Source organism: Vulpes vulpes, chromosome 2 (genome assembly GCF_048418805.1).
Source record: "Vulpes vulpes isolate BD-2025 chromosome 2, VulVul3, whole genome shotgun sequence".
NCBI classification, from domain to species: Eukaryota; Metazoa; Chordata; class Mammalia; order Carnivora; family Canidae; genus Vulpes; species Vulpes vulpes.
The window spans coordinates 10,470,296-10,491,528 of record NC_132781.1 but is presented as its reverse complement, the minus strand read 5'-3'; positions in this window follow the sequence as shown (position 1 = coordinate 10,491,528).

The window sequence follows — 21,233 nt, the reverse complement described above, 5'->3', positions numbered from 1 at the left end:
TTCCCTTTCAGTGAGAATCATCTGTTTGCAGCTGAGTGGTATTCTCAGCCTGTTACCTGCACATGATATTCAGAGCTCAAAAGCCTTCTTTTAAATTTTTTTGCAATATGAAGAGAAGACCTGGTATGGATGGAATGAGGGATGGAGTAGTGAATTGGTAGAAGATGACTCAAGAGAAACAGGCTACAAGTCATCCACTGAGCTAGAGTCTTATCCAATCAGTACAATATAGAAATACGAATTTCTGCTACTTATTCTCTTTTGTTGTAATTTTCCTGAAAGTATTCATACTGCTTTAAAATATTTATTGCTGAGGTCAGGCAAGGTATGTTTATAGGCGACAATAGTTTTAAAGTTCATCTTGTTTGAATTTTTATTGCAAAGTGCTATCACATGTGTATCCTTTTAGTGTTCCTCAAGTGTCCTGTGGGCACAGAGGATTTTCCAGTTAACTGCTTCATATCCAATACATGTAAGGTACTATTTCTGTCTGAGAATTTCAATGCTTGAAATCTAATACAGCTTCAACTAGGAATCTATGTTTTCTGGGAGAGTGCAAATTCTGTTAATAGGCTGTAATAAGAGAAATAAGGCCAACAAGTCACTGTAGGTAACTCAAAATACATAAAAGTTTCTCTCCTATTTTAAGTTTCTATGGATAGGTAGCTTTGAGTTTGCAAATATATATGACTATCCATTTATTGGTTTTTAAATCAATAACTTGATCTGGTTCAGAAAAGTTAGTTGTTTTGTTTTAATTATTTTCTAAGGTATTTTATTTTTAAAAATTCTTTAAAAGATTTTATTTATTTATTCATGAGAGACAGAGAGAGAGAGGCAGAGTCATAGGCAGAGGGAGAAGCAGGCTCCATGCAGGAAGCCTGATGTGGGACTCAGTCTCTGGACTCTGGGATCACGCCTTGAGCCAAAGATAAACGCTCAACTGCTGAACCACCCAGGCGTCCCTCTAAGGTGTTTTAGACTATGGCATATTTTAGTTTACAGCATATTTTTACCTTATGAGTCCTTCTGTTAATAGCCATCCAGTATTTTTAGTCAAAATGTTGAGAAAAAGGGAAAAAGCTGAAAATTACCATATATTTTATTCCCCCAAATTAATCATTCTGTGTAAAACCTCTAGGGTACAAACAATGCATTACTGCTGCAACAGATAATGTCACATAAAATCCATAAGGATGTAAAGAGAGGAGAGAAAATTTAGGAGAGATTAAAGGATATCCGAGATAAATTGGCAAACTAACGCTGAAGTAGCTTCCATTCAGTTTGACTTAATCAATATTTTTGTTGAAGATTTGCCTATTTGAACAGGATAATCCTTGCCTTTTAGTTATGAGCTGTTGTGTGGATATGAAGTGGGCATTATAATTCTGTATAATTAGGGCAGTAATCATAAATACCATGATTGATGAAAAACAATGTGTGCAAGCTGAGCAAGCTTTCTATGCCATTGGAAGAGGTGAGAAGAAAAGGTAAAAGAATAGAAAAATACAGGATGTCTTATGGAAAGACTACCTTATTTTGTTGAAATAATAATATAGGAAGAAATGACTTAGAATGGTGGGTTGTATGTAGATCCACCCAAAAGATCTGGAATGCAAAAGAAATACTACCTTTTTCTTCCCTGTGAGATGAGGGATATAGTTGAAGATTTTAGAGAAACTGTGATACATAATTAGGTGGTGATTTTTAAGAAATATATATCTTATAGCTCTACGAGTTATGGTTGAGAATTGATAACATGGGGTTAGGTTTTCTACAATCAGAAAATTAATCTGATTCTTGTGTTTGTTTTTAGAATGCCAAGAAGATTGCTCTGTGCATAGTTTTGGTTCTTGAAAAATTTATTTTGAATAAATAATGGAGAAAAAGTCTAAGCTCTATTTAGCAGCTTTATTTCAATATGTTTACTTGTGAATGTAATTACATAGGTTGTAGAATATCTACAAATTATAAAGTACAGTGTTTTAAACTTGGAAAGTGTTACTATGTCATAACAAACACAGTAAGCTGTACCTTGTGTTTTTTCTAAAATACAAGGGGTGGAAGAACTTCTTTTTAAAGAGTCAGAGTAAGTATTTTAGAATTTGTAGGCCATGTGGCCAAGACTACCCAGTGGTGGTGTTGTAGCATAAAGGTAACCATAGACCATATGTAAATGAATAAGCATGGTTGTTTCTATAAAACTTTATTTACAAAAATAGTCTGTGGGCTGCATTTGTCTCACATGCTATGGTTTTCCAACCCTTGATCTTCATCCTCAGTTGTCTTTTTTTTTTTCTTAAAGGACTTAGGTTCATATGTAAAGATATGAACAGTAACTGAAATAAAATGCATCAAGAATAGCTAAGAAACAGGTTTGAAATCTCAATTATTCAAGATAAGTAAGTTCTAGAGATCTACTGTGTTACATTGTACACTTCAAATATTGTTAAGAGGTTAGATCTCACAATATGTGTTCTTATCACAAATAAAACAAAATAAAACAAAAAAGCTAAGAAAGATCGGGCAATTATTTTATTTTGTTTCTATTGTATTTTTCATTTTATTTTTAACACTTAAACCTTACTCATTTGGAATTTTTACAAGTTGGATGGTACTAAGTTGAGATATAATACCTATTCTAAATGGATAGCTAGGTGTGACACTAATATCTATTTAATAATCCACTTTCCCCCCTACTTATTTGTATTTCACATTTACCAGATATAAATTTTCCTCTATTTATGGGTAATTCAAGTTCTAAAAGTGACTCCAGAATGACACGATATTAGTGACCATTGATGACATTTGTTGTCATCTTTTGTTGTGACATTTAGCTTTATTTGTGTCTAAACATTTTTTTTAAAGATCAGAATTCATAAGTAGAGGATTCTGTCCATGAAATTTTCATGTGTGTGTCAGGCTTTCACACCAAATACCAAAACACTTTTCAGAAAAAATGTATGTAATAGATTACTTAAGAACAGAAGAACAACTATAAGTAATTCTGTGAAGATGGTCTTCCTAAACTTAACACTAAGGAAAGAAAATATAAACTGATTACACCTAACTATGTAATTGTAGAAAATTTCTGTATGGTAAAAAAAAATAAAATTCTACAAAAACACCATAACAAAGTTAAAGGACAACTCCCTCCAAATATCTGCAGCTGATGTGTTGAACAGAGGATTAGACGTTTACTATCAGTTGAAGAGAAGTGTAGAGGCTTCTTAGAGGCTGAAATGGCTTATGTCTAAAAAGATTTTGTAGCCAAGCTGGCCTTGGGGTCTTGTAAGTATCTTGTCCCTCTGTTTTTTAATTCATGAAGTGGAATATTAACTGCTCACAGAATTGTCATGAGTTTTAAAATGAATTAATGTATATAAAGTGCTGTTGTTTTTGTTTTATTAATGGTTACTATTATTTATATTGTGTGGACAAGAGGAATTGTTTTTTTAATTCCTAAGTCTGTGGACCAAGAGTCACATTTAGGATCCAATGTAGAAATAATTGTGAATCTCCTGTGGCCTCAGACCATGCTTATTATTTTATTAGGAATACTAATACTTAATCAGGGGAGAAGTATGCACTGAAATCATGAAGTGGAAAGTAATAATCCTAATCAATTCACATAAAGAGCAATGTACATGGTTATCGAATATATAAAATATTCAATTTTACTATTAATCACAGATATACCTACAGAATGGGAGAAGATATTTGCAAATGACATATCAGATAAAGGGCTAGTTTCCAAGATCTATAGAGAACTTATTAAACTCAACACCAAAGAAACAAACAATCCAATCATGAAATGGGCAAAAGACATGAAGAGAAATCTCACAGAGGAAGACATAGACATGGCCAACAAGCACATGAGAAAACGCTCCGCATCACTTGCCATCAGGGAAATACAAGTCAAAACCACAATGAGATACCCCCTCACACCAGTGAGAATGGGGAAAATTAACAAGGCAGGAAACCACAAATGTTGGAGAGGATGCGGAGAAAAGGGAACCCTCTTGCACTGTTGGTGGGAATGTGAACTGGTGCAGCCACTCTGGAAAACTGTGTGGAGGTTCCTCAAAGAGTTAAAAATGGACCTGCCCTACGACCCAGCAATTGCACTGTTGGGGATTTACCCCAAAGATGCAGATGCAATGAAACGCCGGGACACCTGCACCCCGATGTTTCTAGCAGCAATGTCCACAATATCCAAACTGTGGAAGGAGCCTCGGTGTCCATCGAAAGATGATGGATAAAGAAGATGTGGTCTATGTATACAATGGAATATTACTCAGCCATTAGAAACGACAAATACCCACCATTTGCTTCAACGTGGATGGAACTGGAGGGTATTATGCTGAGTGAAGTAAGTCAATCGGAGAAAGGCAAACATTATATGTTCTCATTCATTAGGGGATTATAATAATAGTGAAAGGGAATATAAGGGAAGGGAGAAGAAATGTGTGGGAAATATCAGAAAGGGAGACAGAACATAAAGACTCCTAACTCTGGGAAACGAACTAGGGGTTGTAGAAGGGGAGGAGGGCGGGGGGTGGGAGTGAATGGGTGACGGGCACTGGGGGTTATTCTGTATGTTGGTAAATTGAACACCAATAAAAAATAAATTTAAAAAAAATCACAGATATAGCAGTAAGCTACCCTGTCATTACAAAAAAAAAAAAAAAATGAAAGCAATATTTGGCTAGAATTTGAGAAGTTAAATCTTGGTTTAGCTTTTAATTCCAATCCTGATAAGAATATAAACATACGGCCTATCCAGAGACAATTTGGAAATTGAAATTTAGACAATTTGAAAGTATGTATCAAAAATCTTAGAATATGAATGATCTTTGTAATATTTAATATAACCATGAAATCTTAGGAAAGGAGAAATCTTTATTCAATATTGCTAACAGGAAAGACTCAATTTATGAAAATGCTATGTCTAATATGAGTCAATTATAATAAAAAATATTAAGAATGTATGTGCCCAGAAAAAGCGTAAAGAGATTTATAGTGGTTATTATTGAGAAGGGAAATGTTGTGTTTATGTGTTTTTAAATTTCCTTTACTAATCTATCAAATAATTCTTCTCTATTTAGAGTATAAGCAATATCACTTTCAGGGGCTGTTGCTGTGGTCTAGACCAGGGGTTATAAACTTTTTCTGTTAAGGGCCAGACAGTAAATATTTTAGGGTTCATATATCATATAGTGCCTCCTGTGAGCCCTCATGTCTGATTTTGTAGGGCAAAAGCAGCCACAGGCAATCCAATAACACTTTATTTACAAAGACAGGTAGTGGGTGCATTTGGCCTGTGGGCCATAGTTTGCCAAGCCTGCCAAGCCTGCCAAGCCATGGTACAGACAAGGGATAACTGACTTGACTTTACAAGTGACACCTAGATTACGAAGGTGGAAATAAGGCCAATGTTGAAACATTGCTGAGGTGCAATTTACAGGTCTTGAAGACAGTCTATAATGCAGAAGGAAAGGAGAGTTAACTGTGCCTCTGAAGTTTCAGTTTCAGACAACACTGAAGGATGAGTGATGGCTGTCAGCCAACATGGAGAACTCAAGACAAAGATCAGATCTGTGAAGAACATGAGAGAATCCATTTGTGATGTGGCAAGTGGCATGCTGTTTGCAGAAAGGCATTGACACACATGGGCTTGGTGTTCGGGGATGTAGTGAGGTGCGGAGCTGACACAGGATTCAGCTGTGTCAGTGCAGAAGTGATAACTTGATAATCAACACCATGGGGATTGGTGAGATCTTAGCATTTAAAAAAATCAGTGTGACTCACACCAGCTTGAAGAAACCCAAACTTTGATGCCTGAAGATGCACCAAAGTACTTAGATAGGATGATTAGGATCATTCACCATAGTTTACCCTCTCTCTCCTCACTCTGGCAGTGGGAAAGATAGCTCTAGAAACAGAGCTGACAACACTCCAAATGCATGGCCAGCTTCCTTCTGTATTTCATTAGCAGAGAATGCAGAAGTGGGAATACTACTTTGTCAGTACACAAAAGCAAAAGGCTACATTCACATCTCACGTCAAAGCTGTCTATTTTTAGGATTTTTGTCCTAGGAAGCCAACTTCCTGCTGAATGATCGAAGCAGAGAGAATCCATTTCCATTTCAGCAGATTCATTATAGTGCATCTTGCCTGTTAAGGAATTAATTAAAGGTGGTGTTTTTGTTTTCTTCCACACATATACACACACACATGAGAATGTACGCAGTTTAGGTATCTTGTGAATGTGACACAGGTAGTTGACTAGAATTTGGTAGTATAGTGGTTCAAAAAAACCAAAACAGAACAAACAAACAAAAAACAACAAGAACAAAGTAAAAAGAAAGATAAAAAAAAAAAAACCTGGATGGAATTTAGGAAAAACATTGTAACCGTCTTCTCCGTAATGCAATAATATTATCATTATCATTATTATTCAGAGATATGGTCATTTAAATCAGTAATTTTCAATGCGGAGTTTCAATGTTTCCATAGGAAAATTATTCTGATATTTTGGCATCAATGAAAAAAATAGGAAATGGGAAAGAGATTGAGGGCAACTTTTTAATAATATGGATTTTTCCCCTTTTCACATAGTGCGAAAATTACAGTGGTTGCCAGAGGTACTAAAACAGTCAGACCACTTTCAGAAATTCAGTCACCTCTTAAACACTTAGAGGCTGAAATGAGTGAAAACCCGTTTTCAGAAGAGTTTCCAAGGAAGTAGAAAGTTTCCACACCCTACATCTTGTACTAAAAGAAATGGAAACTGGGCTCTGTCTGCCAAAAAGTCTGAATTATTGTGTCACAGGCTGTTGAACATTATAATCAGCAATAAAAAATGTGAACATGCTTGATGCTATATTAAAATGCACTTTGAAAAGTTTACCCTAATAATATTTTTGGATTTATTTTATTTCATTTTTTTGCAATGCTAACAGTGTTTCCACATTCCCGATAACAGTAAGAAAAACAAGACGGGGGAGTGTGGGGGGAATGAAATGGAAATAGAGAGCTTCAGAATTAGTGTACTGAAAAAAGATTTTTTTTTTTCCTCAAAAATCACTTGGAAAAACCCTGGTGTTGTCTGATGGGCCAAAGACTAAGAGTAGAAATTTCAGTCTTTATTTTTCTGATTATGAACATAATGCATACTCATATAAAAATATAAATGATTTAGGAACATATAGAAAGTAAAAATTATTGCTAGATTTCTCAGAGATAACTATTGTTAATATTTCCAGATATTACTGTAGGCATCTGACTTCATGCATGTATAAGTATATAATGTACGTATAATATTGTGTATGCATAATTTTACATAAATGAGTGCACACTTTGGGTTTTGTTTACTCAGCTTTTTTCATTCAGCAATATCTCGTTGATATTTTTACAAGTCAGTAAATATGGGTTTATTACTTGATTCCAGGTTTTATTCTTTTATGTATGATTCTGTTACATGGACATTACACAAATTACTTAGTCAATCTGTTGGTCATTTTAGATTGATTGCAATTCTTTGCTATTTGAATAGTCCTGGGATAGTTATTCTTATAGTTTGATTGTTTTATTAGCATAAATTCCTAGAATAGAAATTCATATATTTATTCAACAAACATTTATAGAGTGCCTATGTTATGGTGGGTATTGGCTTAAGCACAGGGGATTATATTTTCAGGAACAAGAAACAGATCATAAATAAGCAAACACATGAATATGTGATTCAGTTTATAAGCGTTATGGCAAAAATAATTCAGGGTGATGCTCTACAGAGGATTGGTAGTCCAACTTAGACAGAATGGACAAGAAAATGTCAATGATGAGGACGTATTCGAGCTGAGATCTAAATGTCAGAATGTGTCCTGGTATACATGGATCTGGAGCAGAGCATTATAAGCAGAGGGAAAAGCAAGTGCAAAGTTCTTAAGGTAGCAAAGATCTTGGCATGTTCAAGGACTAGAAATAAAGTCAGAGTCTGGGACTCCATGGGATCATAGAGACAGTGACAAGTGATTAAGACAGGGGTGCATTTCAGGGCCATTCATGTGAGGCATTGCAGGCAATGTGAAGCCTTAGGACTAAAGTTTTAGTAGATTGGGAAGCCATTGGAGGGTTTTATGCAAAATATTTTAAAAAGTTGACATGGGAGGATACTGAGTTTAAAAAGATCACCTTGGCTGCTCTGTGGGCTGTGGGGTGATGCTGGGGCAAAAGTGAGAGAGGAGAGAGATCAAGCAGAGTTAAATGTCAGTAATTAAGGAAAATTCAGGGCAAGGAGTTTTCTGGGGGGTGAGGATTATAGGTTGAGAATTCTGTTTAAATCATATTTTGCTTGAAGGTCTTAGACACAATTGTAGATATACATTAAGCAGCTGGATATCTGAATTTGGAGCTTAGAAAAAACTAGAAGTGCTAGAGAAATAAATTTGGAAATCAGCATATGGGCAGTATTAAAGACTTGGAACTGGAGCTATAACTTAAGGAGAAAATATGGAAAGAGAAAAGTAGAGGGCTTAGTACTAATCCCTGGAACACTCACACATTTAAAGATGAAGCAGAAAGGGGGAGCCAACAGAGGAGGCCAAACAGCAGCAGTCAGTGAAGTAGGAGGAAAACCAGGAAAGTCACAGAAGCCCAGGAAGAGATGGCATTTTAATAACTGAAGGGCGGTAAACTGTGTTGAATCCTGCTGTGGTCTGAGTAAAATGAAGACGGCAATGTGACCATTGGACTTGGCAACACCTTAGGGAGGGCAGTTTGTGTAGAGGGCTGGAAACAGAAGCCTGGTCAAAGTGGGCCTGAGGAGGAAATGGGCTACGAGGAAGTGAAGTCCATGATGGATAATTCTTTCAGGAATTTTACTTTGAAAGGGTGAGAAAATGTGGTAGGTAGATGTAGAAGTGAAGACAAAGAGACAAAGAAACTTTTATTTATGTATTTCTTTATTTACTTATTTGAGAAGAGAGAGAGTGGGGTAGGGCAGAGGGAGGAGTGGGAGACAGAGAATCTTAAGCAGGCTCCATACCCAGTGTGGAGCCCAATACTGGGTTCAATCTTATGATCCTAAGATCATGATCTGAGTCGAAATCAAAAGTCAGGCACTTAACCCCCTTACCCAAACAGGTGTCCCATTATGAAGAAACTTTTAAACATGGAATGTTCTAAATATATTTAAATATATTTAAATATATTTAAGCTGGAATGACCCTATAGAGAGAAAAAAAATGATAATGCAAGAGAAATAGGTTAAAACCAAGGACCCTCATTCTTGATTAGGCAAGAAAAGATGAGATCCAGGAAGTGGGAGCAGGCTTTGCTCTAGGAGACCTCCATTATGCCAAGAAGTATGGTGGACAATGTGCATGCAGACCTCATAGGTAGGCCATTAGACTTGGGTTGGTTCTCTAAGGGAGTCCTCAAAATATATCTACTTACTCAAGGAAGTCAGAGGAAAGATGAGGAGTTAAGAGTGTGGTAAGAGGAGAAAGTGGTGGAGGTTGGGGCACTTAGAGAAAGTATGAAAGAGCTGTTTCAGAAAACCCTAGGCATGTTTAGAAAGATTGCCAGTGTGTACTGCTGGTATGAGATGTGGTTACTAATTTAAATGGAGCTTAGATAACATGGTTATATGCATTTTTTCCTCTAGCCCTGTGCAGCAGCATAAGTACAGGTATGAGAAGAAAACAGGTGACAGATTAGTATGATGGCAGAGGGAGAAAGAAGCAAGAGGCTGAAGGTGTTTGCAAAGCTGGATAAGGTGGGAACTGTGGAGATGAGAGGTTTATAGTCTGAACTATGTCCTCTCCAAATGCATACATTGAAGTCATTATACCCTGTACTTCCCAATGTGACTGTATTTGGAGATGGAGTCTTTAAAAAAGGAATTGAGGTAAAAGGAGGTCATTAGAATGGGCCCAAATCCAAAAGGACTGGTCTTCTTATAAGAAGAGATTAGGATATAGACACACACACCGGGAAGACCCCATGAAGACAGAGGGAGAGGACGACCATCTATAGGCCAAGGAGAGAGGCTTCAGTAGAACACAACCCTGCCAGCACTTGATCTGTGAGAAAACAAAAGTCTGTTGTTTCAGTCACCCAGGGTTATTCTGTAGTACTTTGTCATGGTAGGAATCTGTAGTATTTTGTCATGGTAGCACTAGCAAACTAATAAAGAAAGGTATCATGAACTTATTAAAGAAGAAGTTGGGTCAACAAATTATATGTTCAGCTGACCACTCAGAATAGTTGGCAGAAGAAGATGAATACAAGTGAGCTTGGAAAATAAGAGGTGGTAGGGATCAGGATCCTTTGAAGCAAGATTCTGAAGGTGGTGATGTTACTGGTAATGACCAAACCAATGGTTGAGCCTCTGGGAGTGCTAAAGTAGGGCTGAGGAAAGGATTATTGGAAGAAAGGAGTGAAGACTGAGAGGACAGGGTATTTGGTGAGTCATTCGTGTAGATGTTGAAATCATCTGGAATGAATAGGAATGAGAGTGAAATAGTGAATCAAATGAATAAAATACCCCCAAAATGAAAGAAAGAACCATCAGAATATGACAGGTGATAGGACAAGGGCAGGGATAGGTATGTTCTGGTAGTGCTCAATTTAAGGAGGCATGCCAAGGAAGAAGGAGGGGAAAGAGTTTAAAAGAGACAATGGTGAGGAAAGAGAGCATGGTCACTTCACCCCTAGATCCTGACTATTGGGGTCTGAGCAAAAATCAGCCTTTAGTGAGAAGACTGCCAAGGAGACAGAGTGTACAGGGGCCTTCCAGGTAGAAGAAGGTGAAAGAACAGATCCAAATCAGAGTTGAGGATGTAGAAGAGTTTGCTTATTCTGGGCCATGAGTTCTCTACGGGGGAGACAGAGTGATAGTGAAGAAGATTATGAGAATGACTAATTTAGGAGCTGTGTCTTTGGCTTTGAATGCTGCTGAGTGGAAGAGCATATATGGATTGATACAGGACCCACAGCTCACTGGGGAGCAATCCCGGATGGCCATATGTGATCCAAACACATAGGCGATTATTCCCTGGGAAGAAACAGCCTTGTGGACTGGATAAAGTCCTTGTAAGATCTGTTTACCATAAGAAGGGGCATTGTCTCCACCTATAAATGCCAACTGGGACACCCCAGATGAAGCAACTGATATATTTTGTATGTAAACTGTGCGAGACCAGCTTTTTGATGATAAGGATATTTAGCTGTTGATTGTGCCCCTTACCAGGTCATGGTAAATGCTGTGGGTAAAGGGGCTCCTTCCTCATGGCATCCCATAATACCTTATTGTCACAGAACTGAAAAATAGTCAGGAAGCTTTATCCAATTTGCTGTCTCAGCTATCTGTGATGGGCTTTATAGATGCTAATAAAAACTTTAGGTTTATTAACAAGCAAATGGGAAGACATGAGGAAAGAGTTGAGGGACTCCCAATAAGGTGGAGACTTTTATTTTTATCCTTTAAGGATTTTTATTTATTTATTCATTTTAGAGAGAGACCATAAGTATGGGTGGGGACAGAGGGAGAAGGAGAGAATTTCAAGCAGACTCCCTGCTGAGCACAGAGCCTGACATGGGGCTCGAGCCCAGGACCCTGATATCAGGACCTGAGCCAAAGTCAAGAGTTGAGTGCTTAACCGACTGAGCCAACCAGGCACCCAAGATTGAGATTTTTAAATGGTTATTAAGAAGAAAGGTCTATAAAGTGAATATTGATAGGAAGGAAACAAAAAGAAGACAGAAAGGGGAGGGTGAGGGGACTACTCCCAATAGGATGGAAGTTTTTACCTTTTTTAAAAAGATTTTATTTATTTATTCATGAGGGATACAGAGAGAAAGGCAGAGACACAGGCAGAGGGAGATGCAGGCTCCGTACAGGAAGCCCAATGTGGGACTCGGTCCTGGGATTCTGGGATCACACCCTGAGCCAAAGGCAGATGCTCAACAGCTGAGCCACCCAGGCATCCCAAGATGGAAGTTTTTAAATGGTGGTTGGGAAATGAGATGGATGAATTGGACATTGATGAAGTTAAAACAGAGGTTTTAATATAATACTACCAAAGGTTGGGGGAGCCAAAGCAATCCCTACTAGTCCCCCAACAAACCTGCTTTATTTATCCCAATTTCAAGAAACTAGAAAAGCTGGAAGACAGAGATAGCTATGGGAAATCTTAGCAGCCATTGCTTGGGGCAGTGGTTGGGCAGATTAACCAAGTTAACATTGATGAAAGGGCCAGGCTCCCTTGGTTTGCCTCCTCAGTGAGGACCCAAAGTGTTTGGCACAAGAGTAGATAAAATAGTCTGGGAGTAGAGAAAACAAGTCTCCAGGACTCCTTGACACAGAAGTCCCACAAACAGTTGTACTAAAACCCATTGGCAGAGCCCTGACTCATGCTACCACTAGATGGAGAGAGTGTCAGAATGTAATGGTTGATGGGATTGTGAAAGTTGGAATGTTTAAGCAGATAATTATATGAAGCTGTGTCAACTTGTCCTGAATGTTTTGTGGGAATGGACATTATGTCTGGCTGGGGAATACTTTCCCTACCCTACCTAGTGTTGTCAAACCAGAACTGTTGATGAAGTCCTAATGGAGGTCACAGTTCGGAATGTGAGAAATTTAAGGGCTGATGGAATTAAGGCAGAAGTTTGTGGGAAAGTTGGCATGTGTGGACAGGCTTTTTGTGAGGTGGTTGTGTCTCTTTTACCCGATTGTATTATGGGGGTGGACACTGAGTCTGACATGGAAATGTGTCTCCAACCGAGTACTATAAAACAAAAGGTATGGAGAGCCACCCTTGAAGCAGTATTAATGGGACACACTAAATGGGAACCAATAAGTTTGCCTGAGCACATACAATAGGAACAGAGACTGGGCTGCTGGGAGGGACAGGCTTTCTGTGTGATGGTCCCCTATAGACGGGTCTGGAGTGCAGGAGTTTCTGTCCCTGTGGAGTTGGGGTGCATTTTTCTCCTAGTGTGAATGTGTTTGCCCACCTGGAAACTCTCCTAAACCAACTTCAGGGATTTTTATGGGGGCTTCCTCAGGTAGGCATGATCAACCATTAATTCCATTTTTAAAAATTTTGAGTTTTTAATTCCAGTTAGTTAACATCCAGTGTTGTATTAGTTTCAGGTGTACAACATAGTGACTCAACACTTCCAGTAATCACCCTGTGCTCATCACAAGTGCCCTCCTTAATCCACATTATCTGTTTAACCCACCACCCAACCCCCTCTCCTTTGGTAAGCATATTTGTTTTTCTATAATTAAGAGTCTGTTTCTTGATTTCTCTCTTATTTTTCCCCTTTGTTCATTTGTTTCTTAAACTCCACATGTGAGTGAAATCATATGATGTCTCTCTCTGACTTACTTCACTTAGCATAATACCCTAGTTCCATCCATGTGGTTGCAAATGGCAAGATTTCCCCTTTTTTCTGGTTCAATAATTCTCCATTGTATCTATATACCACATCTTCTTTATCCATTCATTAGTCAGTGGCTACTTGGGCTGCTTCCATTTCTTGGCTATCATAAATAATGCTTCTGTAAACATAGGAGTGCATGTATCCCTATGAATTAACATTTTTGTATTCTTTGGATAAATATTCAGTAGTAGCAATTGCTGGTTCATAACATAATTCTATTTTGAACTTTTTGAGGACCCTCCATACTGTTTTCCATGGTGGCTGCACCAGTTTGCACTTCTACCAACAGTGAGCGAATGTTCCTTTTTTTTCTACATCTTCACCAACACCTGTTGTTTCTTGTGTTGTTGATTTTAGCCATTCTGACAGGTGTGAGGTGATATCTCATTGTAGTTTTGATTTGCATTTCCCTGATGGTGAGTGATGATGAGCATCTTTTCATGCGCCTATTGGTCAAGATCGTTATCTTGACAGCTGGTAATGTCCAACAGGGAGCAAAGGAAGAGCGATCTCCCTCAGACTACTAGTTTGATAGAGAATTGGAATGGACAATTAAAACATCAGTTGTCTAAAACGGGGAGATAAAAGCTGGAAGGGCCGACTTACACAGCTTCATGAGTGTGTGTTCGCATTCAGCACAAACATGAGGGCTGGCTAATGGACTGTCCCTACTAGATAGATCTTGGTTTTCCTGGTAGATCTGGGAAAGGCTGGTGAGGAGGAAAGTGTTGACATTCTTTCCTCCTCATGTCATTTCAAATTTTGTTTCTTTCCGTCTACTTGATGCAGTGGTCACAGGACCAAGGGCTGTAACTTCAAAGTCAGAACAAGGATGATTCCTAGCAAGAAACTGGAACATGTTTTGAACCTTTATGCCATGATTCCTTAGGTCCTGATGGGGCAAGATATATCTTCACCCATCTGCCAAATTGAGATCAACAGTGAATTCAGCTATATTACCTGATGGTAAAAGTAGCTCTCTCGTTGCAGCTAGGTAGCATTACTCCATGTGAACGGGAGTGGATGGAGGAGGAGGAACTTGCTAGGGTGGCATTGCTGCCTGCCATCTAGATTAGCACAGTGACCGAACCTAATGTCCCTTCCAAAGGTGGAAAAGTTTGGTATAAATGGAGAAAAGGAAATATCATGGCTGAGGGAAAGGGAATAAAGAGATGGGCTACGTAATGTAATGAGGGAAAGCCAGTGTTACAATAACACCTCAAGAGAGGTTCAGTGTAAAAGATGATATTGTCTCTTAGCTCAGGAATGCCAGATCTCTCAAAAGGTGAAGCCCCTCTCACTGAAACTACTTCTGTTTCTGGAACCTGATACAATCTATGGAAGCCTCCAAATCTGAGTGGCCTTACCTCTCATGTCCTAGGACTTGGATATAATAGTTATTAACGACTGAATGGGATTTTAATAATGTGCCAGTGTCTTTTCACTTTTATGATTGTTTTGCCGTAAGAGATCCACATTCATCCTCCCCCCCCCTTTTTTTTTAAAGATTTTTATTTATTTATTCATGAGAGACACAGAGAGAGGGAGAGAAGCAGAGACCCAGGCAGAGAGAGAAGCAGGCTCCATGCAAGGAGTCCAATATGGGATTCCATCCTGGGACTCCAAGATCACGCCCTGGGCCGAAGGCAGGCACTAAATCACTGAGCCACCTAGGGATCTCAAGAGATCCACATTCAAAGACCAATGGGTGAGACTGTGATTTATAATAAGGAATGTATATTAGATCTTTATCCCATTTCTAGCACAGAGCTCTTAAAACCCTTGGAGTTCCCTAGGTATTACAAGCCACAGAGGTATCTTTTGTTATGTTAACAACGTGACCTTTGGACTGCACTGAAGGCTGGGTGCTGGTTGCCTAGAGACTCAACTCTATGATTAGAAGGTTGAAACTTTCCCTCTGGGACGTGGGGAGAGGCTGTAGGTTAACTCAATCTCCAATGGCCAATGATTTAATCCGTTGTGCCTTTGTAGTGAAGCCTCCAAAAACCCTGAAAGGACTGGGTTCAGAGAGCTTCCAGGTTGGTGAACATGTGGACATGGGGAGAGAGCAGTGCAGCCCTCCCCAAAACCTTGCCTCATGCATCCCTTCCATCTGGCTGTCCAGACTTACACCCTTTTATAATAAATAGTGATCTAGGGAGTAAGTGGCTTTCCTGAGTTCTGTGAGCAGCTCCAGCAAATTAATCAAATCCAAGGAGGGGGTTGCAGGAACCTCTGATCTATAGCCAGTTGGTTGGAAGTACATGTGACAACCCGGACTTGCAACTGGCATCTGAAATGGAAGGCCAGGGAAGGGGTTGGGGGGAGGTAGGCTTATATGACTGAAACCTGGGTGGGTAGTGTCAGAATTGAGTTGAATGGTGAGATACCCTCCTGGAGTCCTAGAATTGCTTGTTAGGGTGGGGCAGTGCCTATTGTCACCCCTACTACGCACACACCCACAAATTGGTATTGGTGGCCAGAACCTTTCAGGAGGGAAAGAAGTAGGACTGAAAAGGGAGGTAAATGGGTTGAATGAAGCATGTGATGTTACAGAGCTGGGGGGTGGGGTGGGGGGTGGGGTGTCTCAGTTTGGAGGCTGTGCATCATAGGAAGTAAAAAAGCTAAAGAGTCTGAACAGGCATCTTGTAGTCAGATGGAGTGAAACACTGGAAATTAAAATTTCAGAAGTAAAGAAATCAGGGCTAATGATTACATATAGAATATGGTCTCGAGTAGTAGATGGGAATGCCATAAATGACGAGAAAATCAATACAATTTGCAATAAAGTGGTGGTACCTTGAGGTATTAGTCAATTCTTACTGTGGTAGCAAACAACTTCAATATTTCAAAGCTTTATACAAATGAAAACCTCTTGGGGCGCCTTGGTGGCTCAGTTTCTTGAGCATCTGACTCTTGATTTTGGCTCAGGTCATGATCTCAGGGTTGTGAGGTGGAGCTCTGCATAGGGCTCTGTGCTCAGTGGGGAGTCTGTCTGGGAATCTTTCTCCCTCTCCTTCTGTCCCCCCAACCTGTCTCTAAACAAACAAACAAACAAATAAAATCTTAAAAAAAAAAAAAAAAAAAAAGAAAACCTCTTTGGGTCATGTCAGCCTGAGGTTGGTCATGAACTGGCTCTGCTGGCCTGGGCTGCGTGTCCAAGCTGACCAAGCAGCCCCTATTTGGGATATGCTGGTCTGATGGTGGAGGACAAAAGAAAGGAAGAAGAATCAAACAAGGGAAGCACACATACAGGTTCAGCCTACATGTGGTGTACCTCCTATTTGCTTAGGTTTCATTGACCAAAGAAAGTGGCAGGGCATCTCCCAAAATCAGTCGTGTAGGAGAAGTATGTTTTGCCTACAGGGAACCATGATCAACAAATAATACAACCTACCATAGTTGATAGCATGGATATTGAGGTTGTTGCAAATGTTATTGGTTCTATTACTAGGAAGGAGTTGATGGTAGAACAGTTGCAAAAGCTTAAAAAGATAATCATTGTAATAGTTAGAAATGTATAGCTAATATCATCAAAAAACTGTCAAAAAGATCACATTAGTGTTAAAATCGAGAGGGGCATTGATCCAACTTAGGAATTTGCTTTGTATCATCTTGTAAAACTATATCTTTCAACTAAAAACCAACTGAGGAGTTCAGCAAAGCAAAATAAATGTATCAAACTAGATTCAGATCTGTAAAAACTCATTGCAATTTGCTGTTTTCCTTTTTTAGCAATTTCTTTTTTAAAAATCATCAGAGTCCTACTACCTTTTCCTGTTGATAAATGTGCAGGAGTGAAATGCCAGTCTCCTGAGTGAGCTGGAAACTCTTCATGTCTACAATCAAAAGCTTGGCTAACTTCTTGCATTTCTTTTTGTATTTAATTAGACACTGAAGATATAGAGACATTATTTTCTTGGAAAGTCCTACTAGTCGCATGACTAAGCTTTAATTAAAACAAGGACCTGGTTCTGCTCCTGCTCTGTCCTGAGAGGAAGTACCCATGGGAGTCCCCCGATAAGCCTTTCTCCAGAACTTTATAGCTCTAGCTTGTTACAAACAGTGAGAAGTGAAAATGTGAACCCCCTCCTACAATATAGTTTTCTCTAGAAATCTCTGATGCTATCTAGATTTATCAGAATCATAAGAAAGAGAATACTGTATAATGTATTATGCTTGACAATGATAAAATTAACGAACATTTATTGAGCTAAGTACCAGGCACTTTCTTTGTACATAGATTACCTTAATTGGATTCTCAGAATGACAACTCTATACAGTAAGTGTTAACGTCAGATCCACTTTTTTTTTTCCAGACCCATTTTTTAAAAATTGAATACACTAAAGTATGAAAAGGTGAGGTACAAGTTACATATGTATTGCATATTTTAATACCTGAATTAATTAATAAAATAATGCCAGCAGTTCCCAAACTGTGTGATGAGATACTCTGGGATGCTATAGCTAATACATGGGGCTGGCTTGGGATATTTTAATTTTTCTGGAAAAATGTCTTAGATATCATGTAGGTCACTGTATCTAAGTGACTTGGACCTAGCTCCCCATTAACCGGTGTCATTAGGTATTTCTTTCAGCGTAGCGGCATCATGAAAAACTTCCTAAGACAAGGGTAGTGTGCGCGAGAATATTTGGGAACCTTTGTCATATTGTCTCCATACAGCAACGTAAGTGCATGGCAAGATTCCAGACTTCTCTATCATGGGCCACTGGCATCTTTTGCATCTGAATCATCAGCATAGTTGTTTCTAATTTTTTTTTTCTATTAAAATTGTTAGTATTTTTTTCATCTTTACTCTTTCGTCATTACTATTAACATTATTTTTTTTTCAGGAGTTGTTATCATACTTAGAAATAAGCTTGGCCAAAAAAAAAAAAAAAAAGATGTATAAGGTTTGTCTACTTTGTTTTGTCTACTCTGGGTACCTGAATGTTGAATCTAATAGGAAGGGTCCACCTGACCCAGGTATTCATGTGTAAGACATTTTAACTCAGGACTTGCTATCAAGATGAAAAAGAATATATTGACATTAGCTAACCACATCATCTGTAATGAGAACTATATATAGTTTAACATACACATTTTTATTTGACAAATGTTCTCGAGTTTCTCAAGAAGCTTCTGGTATTAAAACCAGTGACTGGTATGGGTCTTCAGTCCCTCTTCCCTAAAAATTCTTTAGGTGATAATTCTTACCAACCGTGGTTGTACAAACAATTCAGTTCTGTATTGAAATTTTCTTCTGGATTTTTGGAATTCACCGTGATGGCCCACTTCATCTGGTACAATACCCATTTCTTACATCAGTGCACTTATTAGCTACTAAAGCATTCTTAATCTTTGCTTATACACTTATTCAAGATTTATATTGAATTCCTAGTATTGATTAACAATGATATTTGGAAGGCTTTACTTTCATCTGACGTTCTTTGCTATTTTTGGCTACTTCTTTCTATTATAGAAAATGACAGGAAAAAAAAGCTCTATTTTTCTGCTTCTCTAACCTGTTCACCATGGGTTTGCCTTTTCTCTGCAGTAATAGTAATTCGCCATCTAAGAAAACGAGAGGCGTATATAAGTTAAGGTAAAATTTTAAGTTAAGATAAAATTTTCTGGTTGGCACCTGCCAATCATGTGGATTCCTCATTTCTCAGCAACATGGCTTCATGTATCTAAAGCCATGAAATATAAATCTTCACCTTGCTGTTGACTGGGTAATAGCTGGAGGGTAATAGCTATTGGGTAGCTGGAGTCTTCCTGCCCAATAACCTGCCTACAACTGAGTACCTTGTTGACATATATAGTAGAAGGCTGAATGTTTGTATGCCTTCAAAATCCATATGTTGCAGCCACAAGCTCCAGTGTTTGGAGACCTTTTGGAAGTAATTAGGATTAGATGAGGTCATAACAGTAGGATACTCATGATGAGATTAGTGACTTTATAAGAAAAGGGACCAGAGTTTCCCCTCTGACCACCCCCTCCCCCGCAGCCGCAAACACACACTCCATATGAGGACCCAGCAAGAAGATGGACATCTGCAAGCCAGAAAAGAGAACTCTTACTAGAACCTGACCATACTGGCACCCTAATGTTGGACTCTAGCTTCCAGAACTGTGAGAAAAATGATTTCTGTTGCTAAAGCTATCTAATCTGTGATCTTTGGTAATGACAGATCTAACGGACTAATAAGAGTAGGTACTAAGCATTTTGATTGATGGTCAGCATCTCTTCACATCTTGTCAGCTAATTTCTTTTAACTCAGCCTGAAAACTTATGGGCACTATGAATTGAATAAAACAATGTCATAAAGGTCTTTAGCAAAGCATCAATGTATTTTTACCTGAAATGAACAGACAGGTCCTCTGACTTCTTTTTATTGGGCTGAAATGACTCATTTAAAAAGTGACATCTTTAGAGTGAATTCATGACTGAAAGGTAGGCAAGCAACATAGACTTCTACTGCTCAAAAGTGGGCCACCTTTGCTGCCAAAGCATGTAACTCAGCCATGAGTGAGGCTGTAGCCAGTCTGTAATAGCAGAAGAAAGTTTCAGACATTGCTTCAAGTGTTGGAATATGCCTGAATCATGTTAATGATTGTAATAACAAGAACTGTAAACAAGTGCAATCATATTAAGCCTGAAAAGCACAATGTGCTGGCATGACAGATGATTCATTGCATTTTTATGTTGAAATGAATATGATTTTCATAATTTGGGGAAATGACTCCTCTCTGAATGACTGAAGTTTCCTTTTTTTTTTTTGATTTGTTGAAAACTTTTCTGGAAGATGAACTTGTTTATTGTTGCTTCGGTGGGTATTAATTGAGAATTGGAGGCAAACCTAAGCATGCCAATAATCCTATCTTTCCTGTAACAAAGTGGAAAAATAAGCACTGTGATTTATTTCACTCCCTTGCACTTGTGAGGTGAAACAAACTTAGCATCCAAATATTTGTAAAACTTCCTAGATGCTGTCATTAGATAAATGGATCTCTCACGCAAGTATATATGGATGGATATCACATATAATAAGGTTGATATGGGCAAAAGGTCACTTTAATAAGGCCATTCCACTGTACTTTCTGACAGTATGTAGGTACCTGGTAAGAAGGGCTGGGGGTAGGAACAGAGAAACACAAATCAAATAAGCTACTATAGATATTAGATAATTTTCAATTATTTTATGTTAGAAACCAACAACTACAAAATGGAGTGCTGTGAAGAAGAATCAGAAGTCTCATCTTATGAGAACCATCAAAAGAATGGCCCCACGAGGTAGAAGCATAACACTAGTTTAGAGGAATATAATTACAGAAGATCAAAATGTCCCTAAGAGTCCTGATGATTCCTGTGAGTTCTTTTATAACAACTGAGAAACATCTATACTGTCAGATCAAATTCTTGAGTCACTCAAACATGCCATTCTACTTGCTTTTTTCCCTCTGAGGTCTGCTGACTTCTTGCCCTATTCTTTGTTTCCACTGGATTTTTGTTGTTGTTGTTGAGCCATTTGTAAGCAAAAGGGTGACAATAATACCAACTAAAATGATGATGTAGTGTCATTCATGCTGATGTGGAGAAACCCCAAATTTTAAATGCCAAGAGTCTTGCCCGATTGTGCTAAAAAATGAAAAACACGTCTTAGATATTTGGGAATGGTTTGATTAGAAACAGGTGGAGGTGTTTGGTGAGTTTAGATGCTTTATGGCTTTGAGGTCAAGTCCCTGATAGTCCATATATATTCAGTCAGAG